The 17,429-nt window shown below is 43.9% G+C and overlaps 1 protein-coding gene across 4 annotated transcripts in view; it reads right to left on the reverse strand.

Moving 5' to 3' along the window:
• Positions 1 to 15,434, reverse strand: part of SENP5 (SUMO specific peptidase 5) — a 204,141-nt gene extending 188,707 nt beyond the window's left edge. The window contains exon 1 of one of the 4 annotated variants that reach the window (XM_078666517.1): positions 15,259 to 15,434. The gene's annotated coding sequence lies outside the window, so the exon portion shown is untranslated. Of the gene's footprint in view, positions 1 to 15,075 lie in introns of all 4 variants that reach the window. The other 3 variants (XM_078666515.1, XM_078666514.1, XM_078666516.1) reach the window with 3 other exon arrangements.
• Between the last annotated feature and the right edge of the window lie 1,995 nt (positions 15,435 to 17,429).

Consider the following 17,429-nt stretch of genomic DNA (forward strand, 5'->3'; position numbering starts at 1 on the left):
GAGTCCCTTGCTCACTTTGCCACTGGATTCAAGCAAGCCAGGCTGAGGACTGCTGGAATGCCAGAAACCGGTCCTAGGAAGCTAGTTTCCGGTCCAGGGAAGGCATGGCTTGGCAGTTCGGGCTGGACTGTTCCCATGAGGCACAGGGTCAGACTGATTTGCATATGGCCATGTCTGAACTGGGGTGGCAGAGTGGGCTAAAGAACGGTGATGGATTAAACCCAGATCTGTTGACTGGGTGCGAGTGTTTGATTGGTTCAGATGCTCCGTCCATCACCACCCCCTTTTGTACCACAGGATACCGACAAGACACTGGTGATCAGATATATTTTCTATTTGGGAGAATGCAGCATAACTAAACATGAGATGACAATCACAGCTTGTAGTGGCTATGACTTGCAGTTAAGTCAGGATCTGTCACACTGAGCGGGGATGGAGCCCAGCCATCTGAAAAGGCACTGGATTGCCTCAGTGAACAAGCAGGTCAAAGAAGGCCAAGTCATTAGGCTTAGCAATGTGGAGCAAGAAACTATTCTGGCAGGCACAGGGCCAGTAGAAACCCCAACCCTCCTTGTTCAAATCCCACAAGAGATCATTAATGGTGGCCAAGATACTGGTGCATCTTGTACAGTATTGGTCATGCCTAGGAAAAAGTAAGGCAAGAATATACTAGAAGTTGTTTAATAGATGCAAGACATTCACTTTATCAGGATCCAGCCTCTTGCCTTCACAATAAAATGTGTTGAAAAGTGTTCTTATAAAAGTTAAGCGTAAGGTCGGCACCAGTTAAAGCATAAAAAAACATTCACGAGGGCCTCATCAAGTATTTCCTGTGAACTTCTGAATACTGTCGTCATTGCTGAAGTTTACAAAATGTAAAACCAGAGTTCCTCATTGTGTGTGTCTAAGTTAGTTAATGGAATGTTGAAGAGTGCCTGAGCTGTAAGAGTGCCACCAGGAGCAGCATCCTCACTGTTCAGCCCACTCTCTCCAACTGACTTACAGCTCAGGCACTCATCAGCATTCCATTACAACACACATACACACGTACCAAAGCTGAGCAGGAGGGAACTGAGGAACTAGGGAAAGGATGTAAGATAACATCAGGGTACAACAGAATCCCTTGGATTATATTCCCATTTCTTTATGAAATACTCTGGTAAGAGAGGACACCCCAAATCTCAGTCCATGTGAGTGGCAAGGGAGTAAGCACAAGGGGTTATTACATTTGTCCAAGTAAAGAATGATGAACAGCTGCACGCTTCAAGATCACATGTAACTGTGCACCATGTAGGATCTTGTGTTGGATCCTGCAGGATGAGGGCATCTTGCTTTGGATTAAAATATTGAGTTTATAAGCCCACACAGATGTTCATTTATCCCCAGACTATTTTGAGAACCTGAACAATCAGACATTTGTAGCATCTGTCCACTAACGGGTTCAATAACATCTTGCTGTTGGAGGTTGTTTATTTCAATTACTGCCTAATTCTGAACATAGAAACATATGCCTCTGATGTGTGTGCCAATATGTAGGTAAATATTTTTCCTTGTCCAAGGAATAGCTCAGGAAAGAGTTTGATTGCAGGCCACATTTTACAGCGGTGTTAAAACTGAGGATACATGCTGAGTCTGGTTTAGTGGCCACCACAAAAATCGTGAATTTTCCATCCTACTGCCAAGAGACAATCATTCAGAAACAGATGTTACAAGTAGTACACAAGACGCAGACACACACCATTAAAATCGCAAGCTTAAGGAAAATGGGACCTGACAACTTGAGACGTTCAGACTAATTAGTGGGTCCAGAGTCAGTCATAAGGTAAATTTCATAAACAACCTCCATATAGCAAAACTCAGAACAGGACTGGCACTCACCAACAGCAAATGTAATGCCCGCAATATCAATATCCAAATCAAGCTCTGTAATGGTTAGGACCTGCTTGCTCGTCTCATCACCCTGTAACTGGAATGTAACCTATGTTATTGTTGCTTAGGTGACTAGAACTGTGTCTAGGTCATAGATGACACACAAAGCATCATACGATATCATGGAAGAGTTATGAATATGGTTTAGTTGGTCAAGATGCCAGAGTTGGTCTATAACCATATGAAATAAATACTTGAAAATACACAAGAAGTGTGTGGTAATTTGCAAACTTAACATTGGCAATGAGCGCATGCTGGGACAGACGTGCAACCACCAACTACCCCGTCAACTCACAAAGCGTGAGCTGCAGCCAAAGAGATTGTGGAATAAGATTTATTTATTTTTGTTTTATAGAGCGCGGACTTGACCCCTTAGGGTATCAGAGCGCTTTACAGGGTTAACAGGTTGTATACAAATAAGACTTCGGTTGGGGGGTGGGACATTTGGGATAAAAACAAGTACAAACATTTTACAAGAACAAAGGTCCAAGAATATTAAGGGTGGAGTACCCAGAGGTGGTGGGTGGCGAGCATCTGGTCAGTCCAAGGAGTTGTAGCAATAGAATAAAAACGAGGTCGCTGTGTGATGCTGATCTGTTGAACGGTGTATAAAAAGGAGGCTACAGCGTACTGGTGGAGATATTCTGCTAACCTGGTGTGGGGGTGCTCTTTAGTAAAACTAAATAAGCGCTGAAAGTAACGCTTCCAGCTTGTGATGCGCACTCGACAGTGGAGAGAGAAGTGTCCATAGCAACAATGAGTGCAGGAAGCCTTGAAAACACAGCACACATACTTGCGCAACACTTACTTGCAGAGCAGGACCCCCCCCAGGAAATAAGACACATGCAGAAAACGTGGCATCACTCAAATCTCCCATATGCCCACAGAAAGGAGGAGGGAGACTATGTGCCACTGGGTAGCATTAGCAATTACAGTGACTGCATTCGGAAGAGCAGTTATAAGCATACGGCATCTTGATAATTGTTGTGCAAAGTTAGTATAGATTTTTTAGAAGAACAATATCTGGGTTGTTTATAACTTTTGGTATTTTATTGTGGGAGCTGAATGTTATGTTGGGTTGCATGGCCAATTTTTTTAAACATTTTTTCCCCTTCATCTCACTTTCATTTCTGACGTATTTCAGAATTTAACGGAGATAAGCACCAATTGCAGCAGCAAACAAACATGTCTCAGACACAACTTTCCTATTTTTATTTCCTTGCAACTGGTGGGGAAAATGTCCCTGTTGTAATGAACCCAGCAATATTATTGCATAATTTGGGTACTGAGGGAAGGAATGTGTATGAGAGATTGAAAGTAATTACAATTGGGCATGAAGAATGTGAAACCGATAATTTACATAATATGTTGGTTATGATCCTTGAAAATCATTTTGAATCCCAAATTAATGTTGTACTGGAAAGGCACAAATTCTTCACTCGATTACAAGGTAAACAGGAAAAGATTGGGAGTTATGTTGCATTGTTAAAAACGTTGGCACGTACCTGCGACTTAGGACAACTCATTGATTCCTTGGTAAGGGATCAGATTGTTAGGTGTACTACCAATATTAAGTTCCAAGAGAAACTTCTAGTGAAGATTCCTGATTTGAAAGATGATATAGCTAATTGTGGATGGTTTGGAAAATACCAGCATGTGATTGCATGAAATGAAAGAACAAGCATTTACAATGCAACGGTTTCGCCTTTGGAAAAGTTAAAGCTATTGGCATTGTAAATGACAACATTTTTATTTATGTGTTGGGTTTGAAAACCTAAATAAATGGCATTGTCATTTACAAAGCCAATAGCCTAATCTCTCGCAAATGCGACACCTATTGCATTTGCACCCACACACACACACAAAACCGGGTCACAAGCAGGCAACAGAGGCACACACAAAACCGGGTCACAAGCAGGCAACAGAGGCACACACAAAACCGGGTCACAAGCAGGCAACAGAGGCACACGCAAAACCGGGTCGCAATCAGGCAACAGAGGCACACACAAAACCGGGTCGCAATCAGGCAACCGGGTCGCAAGCAGGCAACAGAGGCACACACAAAACCGAGGGGGCAGGGAAGCAGCTCTACTTGATAAGAATAAATCAGAGATCTGGCAACGATTGCCATGATCATGGAGGGAAGACCCAATCCACAAACAGGAGAGTAAGAAGCACTGCAACCAAATTTGCAAAGTAAGGAAAACATCAGAACCCATAAAATAAATGACAGGCTGACATTTTTTATGTAACCGCAGTCTAAATGCAGAAGTGTTTAAGTAAAATGTTTAGTTAGTTAATACACAGGCCACATTATACATCTCTTATACACACAAGACATATGCCCTCCCAACTATTTTGCCTGTGGCTACCTTTTCAGCCTTGGTGGGATTCGAAACCTGGCCTGTGAGGTCTGGTGTCCCCCCGAAGTACAAGACTTCACTTCAAGCTATGGCTCCGGCTCAAGCTACCATTCTGATGCTCCTTTACATCTGGGCATCCCTCGGACCGGAACCCCGCCAGCCGCAACTACAGCTCTGGTGCTTCCTAACCTACACCTGCAGCCGCCAGTGCAACTGGGAGCGGCGGCCTCTGCGAGACTCCCGGTAACCCGCCTCTGCGCACCGGTGCGGCGACTGATCTCGGCGCTGCTGTCCGGGATCCGGGCGCAGCGTGTGATCTCGGCGCATTTTTTTTTGTTCGTGGTTGCAACGCAAACTGCAACACAGGGCTCGGAGAAACTAGGACCGGCCTGGCCTGTAAGGCAACATGCAACCACTGACTGCTTCTACCACACGGTACAAGAAACACAAAAGGCCGCTAAAAGATAAGAAACATGCGTGCGCGGCGTTGCCGCTGTTCGGTTAATCTACAAATTCACGGACACAGTAAGGTAGCCGCCAGTGCAACTGCGCCAAACCGGGCGCTCTGACTTACAACTTTCTGTTGCCTGCAGCTTAGCAGCGGGTGTTTATTTGCCTGTCCTCTTGTGTTAACGCAGGAAAGCGCCTTACCACCAGAAAGCGGGGTGACCCTGCGCTCTAGGTCTAACGTTAATAGACGCATTAAGCAGAGTACAGATAGCACTTACCATGGTCAAGTGTAGCGACCTCCCAGCATAGTAAGAGCCCCGAATCTACAAGAGATCTGGGCATGATTCGACCTCCTCCAGCAAGGCCAGGGGCTGCGGGCAATAAGGAGAAAGTGGTGTTGAAGGCATCTGCTCCAAGGTTCTCGCTACGTTGCTGTGGTCTTCGAGCCGAGGTGAGGAGTGGGGAACCTTCCGGTGCGATCATTAGCCCTGTCAGTCAGCTTGTTTTCGTGTTTGAACGTCCTGGTCGTAACAGATGCGGTGACTTTCGCCTAAGAATCATTGCGATCTGCTGGGGTCGTCTGGAAGAGTGGTCACCGTGGTGATCTCTGTGGTGACCGAGCGCCACAAGCAACAGTGGTTGAGGTGATCCGTTGTGCGGCAGGGGCTGTGGAAGCGAGGTTGCCTGTCTGCGTGGAGTGGTGCGGCGTATCTCCCCTTGGTGCGGTGCGGAGTGGGCTCCTCAAGGAACGCGGTTCCTGTCACAAAGTGCGCCTGAGCCTCAGAGCAGTGTTCGAGCTCGGCATCTGCGCTGTCGTTTCCTTTACAGAGCCTGGATCGCGGAGCCGTGGAGACAGTATCGCACCTGCGCAGTCGGTTGTTTAAGCAGCGCTGGTGCCAGGGGAGTAGTGAAGTGTGCTCCGCACTGGTGAAATTGTTTTCTTCACAGCGCCTGAGCCGGGGAGCGGTGGTAGTAACACTGCATCTGCGCAGTAAAATTTTCCTCACTGAGGGGTCTGCCGGTGATGGAAAGATTAAGCGGCGCCTTCTCCTGAGCAGAGGGGAGAGCAGTGAGGGCGTGTACCCTTCAGAGTCTCTCTCTTGCCTGTTTTCGCTGATGGGCACAGCTGACTCGAGTTGCACGAACGGGAGGGGGGCGGGAGAGGACACGGACGGCGGGAGGGGGGCGGGAGAGGACACGGACGGCGGGCGGGAGAGGACACGGACGGCGGGAGGGGGCGGGAGAGGACACGGACGGCGGGAGGGGGCGGGAGAGGACACGGACGGCGGGAAACGTGCACTGGACAGCGAGGGGGGGGGGCGGAAAGGCACACGGAGGGGGCGGGAATGGACAGACTTTCAGTGAAAGGGGAGGGAACGGGAAAAAACTTAACTCCGCCCTGGGAAAAAATCTCGGGAACGCCCCCGAATCTGGTCCGGCCTTGACGGACAGATCCGGCACTCAATGGCTAGCCTCCATTTATGGAGCTATCCAATGAGAGCCGGGGGACGTTCCCGAAGTCCTTATTGTCAACAAAGGATTTCACCTGCGCCGAAAAGCTGCGCAGAGCGCAGCCTTCGGCAGGCGAAACCCAAAAAGGTAAAGACACTCATGACTGGGAGAGCACTGTAGATGCGGTTAAAGATAATGACAAGAGTGGGGATGCAAAAAAAAAAAAAAACATGCCAATATTGAGAATTCCAAGTAATATTTCAACAATGAAAACCCAACCTTAACAAAAACACGGGTATGAAATGCCTTAGATGTGGCAGTGAAGGACATGTCTCAAATAGTCCAGTATGTTTTGCAAGGTTTGCTACATGCAAGAAATGTAGAAAAAAGGGACATTATGCATGTGTGTGTTGGAAGACTAAAGCACAAGGGGTACACTGTGTGGAAGAAGAGAAGAAGTTTGAGTTGAGTGTGAGAGAAGATGGATTGGTCGATGGTGACCCTTAGGAAATGGTTGGATGTGAGATTACAATTGGAGGAAAGAAACTGTATTAGCGGATTTGGGATCACCTTATACTATGGTAGGTGACAACAACTGGGACATTGTGTGGACAAAATGAAGTTGTTTTCATCCGATATAAAGCCGGTGGGGTATGGTAGTGTCAAAATATGTTCTTGGATACGCTGTACTGAAAATACAACTCTCAGACCATGAGACAGTAGGTAAAGTCCATGTAGGTATAAGTGGCTGTAACCTGTTGGGATGGAGACATCAGAGAGGTATGGGAATAACTTGGAATCCCAATACTACTGAGAAAGTGTTATCACTCACCAGAAAGGTTATCAGAAGATGTGTTCCAAGTTCCCCAAGGTGTTTGGAAGCAACCTATGGTTGCTAAAAAACCTTTGAACACAAAATGGTTTTGAAGAATGGAGCTGTACCATTTTTATGGAAGGCGAGGAAAGTACCTCATTTAATGATGGAATTCCTCCAACAAAAGTTGAACAAGGTGCTGGGACCTGGAGTGATTGAAGACACTGAGTGCTCAGAGTGGTTGGCTCCAGTGGTTTTGGCCCCAACAGATGGTGGAAAAAGAGATTAGAATGTGTGTGGATTTATGAAGATTGAACACACACATTTGGTTACCCTACATTTCAGAAACATTAGCTTTGATTAAAGAAATTACATTTTTCAGTGTCATGGATTGGTCCTCCGCTTACCACCAGGTATTGCTTCATCTTGAATCTAGGTACCTATCATTTGTACCGCCTTTGGGGGCCTATAGGTTTATCTGCATGCTTTTTGGTCTGGCCCGCTGTTGCATGCTTTCGAAGAGTCATGAAAAAAGTACTGGAAGGTCTACATAAAGTACTGTTCTTCCAATATGACGTTGTAGAGGCACCAACACCGGAGAACAAAAATCAAGTGTGCTCTTTTTCGGGGTTGACAGAGTTCTGTTCTAAATTAATTACTAATTTTGCTCGTTTATCTAGGCTTCTGAGACTGCTGTTGGAAAAAAAAATTAAATGTGAACGGACGGATGAGTGTGCTTTGGGGTATTTTGACGCCTGTAGGAAAACAGTGTTGTCAAAGGATGCCAGTATTCAAGGTTTGGGAGCAGTGCTATCCCAGGTGGCAGATGATGAATCAAAAGTAGTGGCTTTTGCTTCTCATTCAGCAAAGGGCGCAAAAGAAAGATATTCTGTGCCTGATCGAGAAGAGTTGGCTATGTATTGGGCAATTCATCATTTTAAAGTTTTTTTAATGTGGCATACCATTTGTGATATGGTCAGATTATTGCCCACTTTGCCATATCTTCACATGTAGGGAAGTTGAGAATTTATCTCCCAGGATTAGACGATTGGTGGAACCGATTGATCGTGAAGAGTGTAACAGCGACATCATTAGTTGGATGGGTATGTGTGTCTGCAATCGATGACAAAGATTGGCCTGAAGCTCACCTTACGGATACAGATCATGCGACTCTAAAGTAGTATAATGTTAATAGATGACGGACAAAAAGGATGTGCCAAGTTCATTAAAAGGGTTTTTTAATGTGATGATTGAGCTTTGCATTGGTTGAAGGGAAATACCTGAGCGGAGGTAGGGTGATACCATCATGTAATCTAAAAAACAAAACTCATGAATTTGACACACAAGGGACACCTTGGGAGGAATTTGACTAAGGCCAGGCTTTTTAGAATGGTATTGGTGGCCAGGAGTAGATCGTCAAGAAGAAGAAGAGTTAGTGAAAGACTATTGGCTATGTGCAAACAATGATGAGTGTAGTAAGACACAGGCATCCCTATTGTCTCCTGTGGACATTAACAGGAAACTCTGGATCAAATTTGGGCTAAACACTGCTGGACCTTTTTGAACTTCTAGCCAATGATGAGCAGTATGTGTTATTTTTAGTTGATTATACTTCTAAATGGGTGGGTACTAAATGTGTAGTTTCTGTTAACACAAGGACAGTAATTGAATTGCTTACTGAAGAATTTGCTGGTGAAGGTGTTCCAGAGCATCATATTACTGGAAATAGAGGTCAATTTTCTCACAAGACTTGTTTGTTTCTCAAATAACTGTTTATTGTACATGACAAGACAGGTTTGCACTCACCACAAGCTAACAGTTTGGTGAAGAGTTTGAACAAGTTGGTAAAAAGTTCTGCTCAAAGGGCAATACAAACTTAGTGCTCTTTAAACAACGTGTTGAGAGCGACATGGTGGGCTCATCGTAATACACCTAATTGTGTAACTTCAGTGTCTCCATTTACTGCATTGAGAGGCAGGAAGCCACACAATAAGCTCAATCCAACCTGGGTGAAGCTAAATGTTGGAAGGAAAGAAATGATTCAGTCAGATGAATATCTTAAATCCCGCAGAACATCACACCAGGAAAAATATAAAGCTGGATTTGATGAAAACGTCTGCACATGGAAGTTTATGGAACAGTAGGGACAAAGTGTTGGTCAGAATACCTGGAATGTTAAAGGAAGGGTATTCTAATTTCATGGGACCTTGAATTATTTCAGAGGTAAATAAGAATGTGGTGGTGTTTGACTCTGGTGAGGTGTGGAATATGTCAAGATTGATCAAATGGAATAATGATAAATTATGTGGGAAAGGTAACATTTCAGTGGCGGAATATCCAATTGTTCCACTGGACAGAGCCTGTGACAGCTCTGCCAGAAGGTCTAGAATCAAACCAGTCTGGCACAAAGACTGTGTTGACAAACATTAGAACTTATATAACTATTTGGTTCTTGTTTTACCTTCGCTATGTATCAAGCATTCAACTTTTTATGTAAATAGTGTATGAAGCGGGGGAAGATATGTTTTGATCTGCTTCCATGTCTCATCACCCCGTAACTGGAACGTTACCTGCCATTGTTGCTTAGCGGACTAGAACACCATCTTTGACACAGTATCCCACCACACACTGATCAACAGACTTCACCAGATAGGAATTCAAGGAGCAGCACTCGAATGGATCGCATCCAACCTCCCAGGAAGAACGCAGATCATCATCATCCCTATCTACTTCTCGCTCCCAAAGATCACCACCCATGGTGCACCTCAAAGCTCAGCCCAGCCCTCTTCGACGTGTACACGACACCACATGCCAATATCGTTAGGAGCCAAGGACTCAACATCCTCTCTTAGGCAATCAATTCATCCTCTCCCTGACAAATAACAGGCTCCAAAGTTGCATGAAGGATGTGGTTATCTAGTAGAACAACTGTCTCAAAATCAAAGCAGACAAGACAGAATTACTCCTATTCGGAAATGGCAGGGACACCCTATGAAACAACGAACGGTGGCCACTTGAGCTGGGCCCTACCCCCAAACCCACTGAAAATGCTCGGAACTTTGGCATCATCCTCTGCAGCCAGCTAACCATGAAGAAGCAGGTCAGCGACACCTCCTCCGATTGTTTCCTCATTCTCCGAATGCTCAGGAAGGTCTTCAGATGGCTCCCTCTCAACACCTGGCGACATGTCACACAAGCTCTTGTCACCAGCAGACTACTATGGCAACTCCCTCAACGTAGGAATATCCACCGACTCAAAGAAACTCCAGAGCAGCCAGACTCATTCTTGACCTCCCTAGATAGACACACATCACTGCTCACCATAGGAAACGATTGGCTACCAGTCACAAAGAGATGCCAGCTCAAGCTGCTCTCAGACATATATATGGTACTACACAACAAAGGACTGCCTGTGTGTCAACTAATAAAGGTTTCATAATGTACTACAGTGCATTTCCCACTGAGTAACAACTTTATTTATTTCATTTGAGCTGCCCCTTATTTTGTATGTAGCTATCTGATGGTAATAAAAAAAAAAAAAAAAAAAAAAACATGTACAGATAATGTTGGGGCTTATTTATTAGAAGTTTGCGCCGCCAGAGGATCATTTTTTTTAACACTCCGGCAGCGCAAGCGTCTCAATAATACCTATGAGGCGGTGCAAAGTCATCCTGCATGGTTTTGCATGGCCTCATAGATACAGAGAAAGAAAGTGCGCAATTCACTGCGTTGCTTGCTCTGCGTCAAAAAGGCGTTCCATGGGCGTTCCCACGTAACACCTATGGATTTTGATGCTGCCCCAGATGTACCTAGTCATGTAAACCTGGGGCCGTGCCAAAAACTTGCACCTCCCCGGCTGACGCAGAACTAGGAGAAATGCTTTAATTTCTCCTTGTTTCTTCCATGTGTGCTGCATTCTGTAGCTCACATAGAAAAAGGAAAATGCCTCTGGATTGTTTTAGCAAAGGAAGGTGCCCCTTCCTGTGCAAAAACAAATGCTGCCTATGTTGGTGCTAGGCAGCAACTTGTGCGCCAACACAATGGGAAAGGACAGGAATGCACCATATTTCATAAATACAGTGCATTCCTGCCCTTTCAAATAGGCGTAGTGTAGCAAGACTACTTGCGGTGCTGCCCTACGCCATTAACTCTTAATGAGGTCTTTTGTTTTGGTTGTCTATAGTTGTCGACGATGGGAGTACGAGGTTCTAGAAATTTTAGTCAGGAGGGGTCCTTACGCCTAAAAAATGTTGACAAGGGGGTCTCAGCATGCACTTGGGGGGGAAGGAAGGGAATGAGAGAACTATAGGAATAAGGGGAGGGGGGAGGGAGGAAGGAAGAAAACTCAGTAAATGACAAAGGGGAGGGGGGAAGAAAAATCAAAAGCAGACGGCAGATATCCTAACATGATAACCACGGCTGCCGAAATGTGCCCAAGAACAATATCTGGCTGTGTGACGCCGCCCGACCTTCGGGATGTGGGCTAAACGGCTGTGTATGACGAACAAATGAACGAATGTTAAAGCGGGTGCTAACAATGGGAATCAATGTACTCTGATGGCTGTGTTGAACACTTAAATCTGCAATAAAAACGGTTTAAAAAAAAAAAAAAAAAAAAGGGGGGTCTCAGCATCAAAAAGTTTGAAGATCTCTGCCATATCAGCTATATATTAAGAATAGTGACCAACTTTTCTCCAATCTCTACCCACACTGAAAAAAGGTTGGAAATACACTCTGAGAGGGCAGGAGTAAAACCTTTTGCAGTGTGGGAAAGTAAGAGGGTGTAGTAAAAGTGAATTTGCAATCATTCAGACTATTGCTTAAGCAAATATATGTGTGTGTGACAAACATTTGCTAGGAATACTGTGATCATGGTTAAGTCTGTAAACAAACAACAAAAAGGGAGCAATTCCAGGAGGGATTACTGCTTTGTATTAACCTTAAAAAGGAATGTCTTCCCTTTTAGAAGAACCCTCACTCACCAACCTAGTGGGTGACACTTCATCATAGGGTTCCCACCCGAGGGGCCGAATGCCTCCCGGGTGTGCTGCAACGCCTGATTAAAGCGGAGCTAGGGTTTTTTGTGCAGAGTGAGAAGTGAAAAGTGATTTAAGATTGCCTCTAACCACCCAAAAAGGTTAATGGTGGGGTCATAGGGCAAGATTAAAAAGTAGGTGGATGTCCTATCTGGTTATATTGACCATTGACATCCGTGGTGTATGTGTGACAAGGTCAGTCTGTACACTAAAAAACCGATTTACATGGATTTTCCATTATTTCTTTTTAAATACTGACATGCATCAAACACTAACTAAACTAACTTTGGGGGGACATGATGTGGCCAAGCAGCAATTGGGGGGTCGATCTCAAATCTGTGGAAACGGGTACGAATCTCGGCAATGACGCTCAATATCCTGTGATTCTGGGCAAATCACTTAATCTCCCCGTGCCTAACAAAAAATCACCGTGCCTAACAAAAATTCAATGTGTCCTTGTGGAACAACTGGTGCTTGTGTAAAGCGCTCTGGTACCCATAACTTGGGGTAAAGTTTGTGCTATATAAAACTTGAAGACAAAAAAAACCTAAATGATGCATCATAAATGGCTTAAAGTTAAATAATAGTTTTGCAAAATGTGTTTCCCGTTGCAAATTCTTTGTATACATTTTGCTCTGAAAGTATATAGCTCTATATTTATATCCTAAACCACTAATCTTGCTTACAGGTGTATTTGTAAATAATCAGGGAGAATTATAAACCAGGTTACTGGAATTATGTGGCTGTTAGGACTAAATTATGCAGAGAGAAAAGAAAAATGATGTGTCATATGTTGTTGCAGTAGTGCTTCATTATATGTCATATTCAAACGTCAACACTATCTGACTAAAAGCTCTACCTTACTGGCATCAGTAGAACACCCAAAAACAACTAAAAGGAGACTTAACCTCTGCAAGTGACCTATTGTACAGCAAAATGTGTAGCATTGTTTACTAACTTTTAATCTGCCTCAGAATCTTTTGTTTTGTTCAATTCTGCGATTTATGCAGATGAAGCATGTGGAAAGCACGAAAAAAATGAATTATGTTTAACAACTAAAAACAAGCACAAAGGGTTGACTTACGTATCTTTTTGTAGCAGTTTGACAAATTGCTATTTGAGTACCCATTAAGGGTGGAGTGGAGTACGCTACTATATTCCTACCCTAAGTAAAGAGCTCCACAGAAGGTGCAATCCCACCCCTTGCAAAAGCAGATGTGTGGTGAGGAGTGCGCACTATGATCAAGAATGATGCAATGCGTGTGCGAAGGACAGGTGTACTAAGGAAAAATAGGTCTTCTCTCAACACAAGAAACCAACCAACCATAGCCTTCTGACAATCACAGTTTGTCCTAGACGTTATTTCTTGTTAGTTTAAACAATGGACAAAATAAACACTAGCACTTGTCTTTGTCCCCAAACAAAATGTCCTGTGCATCAGATGATGGAAATCCTACACCCTTTTGGATAAGCTTTGACAGAGCTTTAAATTGGGTTGAGAAAAGGGTGTTTGGTGTGGGTGTCTCTAAAAAGTTTGCAGATTAATAATCATAACTATGAATCCTTTCCAAGTGCTGTGGTTTATGTAATTAAGGTCATGGCTTTAAAAGTGTGTACTAAAATCCTGTGCTTCCAATCACAGTCACTGAACAAGTGTCTTGGCGCATCTGTGTTAGTTTTCCATTTCTTCATCCAAACAGACATACGCCTAAAACAAACCAGAACTATTGGCTTTGCCAATGCTTATTAATGTATAACAAATGAGTAAAAACGAGTTGTGAATAATTCAAATTTAAAATATTTCAATTCTGAAAATAAGAGTCGATGAGTTAAACCAGACTATGGTCTGTGTAGGGGGTCTTTGGAGCCTTAATCACTCCCATTCTTCCCTACACACTTCTTTCTTCTACAGTCTATTAGACACTTGAGTAGATGGAGGATTTTATAAAGAAGCGAGGAAAAAAAGTGCCTCGCTCTCGTTTCTCTTATGCACTTTTTCCACCCTCTCCTGCATATACTTCCTTGTATCTACTTTATTTAACCAATATCCTGCACATACCTTTTACATAATATCACAATAGCAATCAGCCATAAGTTTGTTTGATCTAAGGAGAGGCCAATAATTGGATGAGTTTGTATTCTGAACACTTTTAAGACCTACTGACAGGCAACGTGAGAAGTTTGCACTGCCTCTAGCATGAACTGCATAGTACTCAATGATGCAGAGTAAAAGATAGCCACCCACAACCTGAACTCACAAAGACATCTAGAAGTGTCTCAATTCACAGTACGAGCCACGTGAGACCAACATACTGCATGAAAAAATAAACTTCAGAAACACAACATCCCGGAATATTTAAACAATCTTAGGAAGTGCAAGATTAAGTAAAACACGTGAAAAATGTGGGATGTATCCCTGGCAAGGATTAACTTACAGGTTTTACAGTCATTGTTCAGCAAGCAATCAGAATGTTTGCCTGTAAAGCCAAGGACATGAAAATAGGGCCCAATACTAGGCCCCGTTTCAATGTCAGTTTTTAATTACCGAGGGGTCTCAGACCTACTAGCCCGCTTAAAGCCCTGTGGTCCATTTCATCAGTGGGTCAGTTTAAAAGTAATATCTAGAGTTTCACTGTCAGCAAAATTGAATAGAAAGCCTTTCTTGGGCTCCTCACTAGTGATGCCAATAGAGTCGATGAGAATTTCACTGAGCTTTACCCATTGTACACGGAATACTGTATTTACAGGTGTCAAAGAAGTAATGCCTTCTGTGGCAGCATCCGCAGAAGCATGAGTGGCGACAGCAGATATTCTCTAAACCCTGGGTTTTCCCCACATGCACACTTACAGTAGTACCTGCTTAGCCACGCAGGCAGTAGTTTTACATTCTGAGGCGACACTGAACATGACATCAGAGAAAGGCACCCGTACTGGGCTCTATGGACACATCAGAGAAAAGCACCGTACTGGACTCTATGGACGTTCTCTACTGGGCTCGGGCCTTAGTGCCCCACCTCCCACTGCGCGTTACCTTCAAAGTTTAACGCGGGCTTCATCTCCAGCCCGCGGGGCCGCGCCTCGGGCGCTTCTGGAGGCCAAGAATCCCCGGAACTGCTAGTTGCTAGAGCGGGGCAGCGCTGCGAGCCATACACGTCAAGCTGGGCCAGGGTCTTCCTGTGCTCACCTCCCCGCTCCGCTTCCCGCACTCACTCACTTTCGGTCTACGGCAAGCCTCGCGGGACACGCCACGGCGAGAAGGCAGACACCGCTGGGTCACGTGACAGCAGGAGCACGACACTCACCGGCTGGGAGCCGTTCCGCCTTATGCTGGAAGTGCACTGACCAAACGTTGCCTGGCCCTTACATCGGCGGCGGCCATTTTAAGAAGATAGATAACTAACGTGTGGCACTTGAAATAAATAGTAAAGGAAAGTACAAAAATATTTTTTTTAATTACAAACTGAAGGTTGGAAATTTCCCAAGTAATTTTATTTTCCCATCCTAATTTCTGAAATTTAAATTTCGCAGCAACATAGTATTAGTTAAGGTATGCTATTTTTGTGTGCCCCGAAACATACAGAATAATTTATCTCCGAATCTTTCATTTGGTGGTTTTGTCCTGCTAACTTGTTATTCATTTCATCACACAAGGATGACGACTTTACAATCATGGCCCTTTGTGCCGCTGAACCCATATCGAGGCTCGTTCCGGGAAGACGAAGATCTCCCGGAGTATTTCCGGTCCTCGGTGAATGACGTTTACTCACTCAGCTGCGAACGGCTCTCTACAGAAGCCTCTCGAACAATTTATAGCAAACTATATGTTTCAATAAAAAAAATTCAAAAGGCTTGGGCATTTATTCAGGCTTATCGTCTAGCATCATTTTACAATTCATATATCTTAGCCATCTTTTTATGTCATTTTTAAATAGTAAAACATAGCCGTTACCAGTGTTTCTCTGGACACATTCACTTCCTAAGTAAGTATGACATTTACATTTTTTCTACCAGAACCTCGTTTGTTCTGGAAGTGGTGACGCGTGTCTGCTCCATTCTGATTTGGCTGCCGCCTTTTGCCGGGCGAAAGGGGATTCACTCCAATGTCTTGCGCCTCTTTATTGCCTTTTTATTTATCTGTACAGCAGTGACGTTTCAGTTCGGCGGAGCAGGTATCTAGACAGGATGGAGGTTTGCTATGGGAAATTGTTATTACAATGTTGCTCCTGGTGCGGTTCCGGTGTTATTTGCAACTTCTTCCTTAAGGATAAGTGAATTGTGTGTAAGTATGTATATTTATTGACAGCCCCGCAATACAACGACCTCCCGACATAACTGAATCTACTCACCTAATTCTTCAGCATTCTCCAACCAATGTTTACCTCATAAAGCTACTGACCTCCCAACATTCTCTCAGAATCATAGCTGCCAAGGTTTCAGATTGTTTATGTGTAATATGTTCATAATTTCAGTGTAATTATGAGTGACATTCAACGACTATTGTTAATTCACGACTCCAACAAGTAATACTTTGGAGAACTTTTACTCTTGGCTCAAACCTCCTGTAATCACCACCACCCAACGTACTCCCGTTCCAACCCTTCCTATAAAACACTGTCCATGGTAACCCCTTCGATGTTTCAGCAGTGACCCATGCCGCAAACACAACACATCTTCCCCCTTTATTGGAGGCGGGGGCTTACAAAAATGGAAACACATACAACAATATAAATTGAAAATTAGAAACGAAACAAAACACCACCAGAAGTATATATAGTGGTATTCCATGATGAAAATATGAACACAAAGTACCGGATAATACGGGACTAACACCAAGAAATATATTGCTAATTCCCTATTGCCACATAGTCTTCAAGATGTCTAGGTTTCAATATAACTCTTTTACTTTGCCCTCTGCACTTTGAAATTCTCCTCCAAAATTAGGGTCAGAATTGTTACAATCAACATCCTGATGTCTCCTAGTCAAAGTGGGTTTTGCAGCAACACCCTCAGGACTGATGTTATCAATCCAATCATACCTTCTTGACTTCAATTCCTACTTCTCCTTCCTTCCAACCACACGATTTTCCTTACATCTGGCCAATCTTTTAGCATGCCAGTCCTTGCCACCACTTAACTATGCAGAGTTGCATAATATCTTTTCCACCCTAAAGGTTCTGAAAATCTATTTTCTCCCTTCCTGATCAGGCTGCCTTTTCTTACTCTTACAAAATCTCCAGCCTTGAGATTGACCTCCTTCACAGCATGTAAGGTATTATACCTTTGTTTGTACCTTGACTGGTTCATTTGCATATGTTCTCTCACCTTAAAAGGTGACTACTCCACCTTATCCTTCCTGCGTTACCAGCCCATGTTACCTTTAGTGTG

Source organism: Lissotriton helveticus, chromosome 11, assembly GCF_964261635.1.
Source record: "Lissotriton helveticus chromosome 11, aLisHel1.1, whole genome shotgun sequence".
Classification (NCBI taxonomy): domain Eukaryota; kingdom Metazoa; phylum Chordata; class Amphibia; order Caudata; family Salamandridae; genus Lissotriton; species Lissotriton helveticus.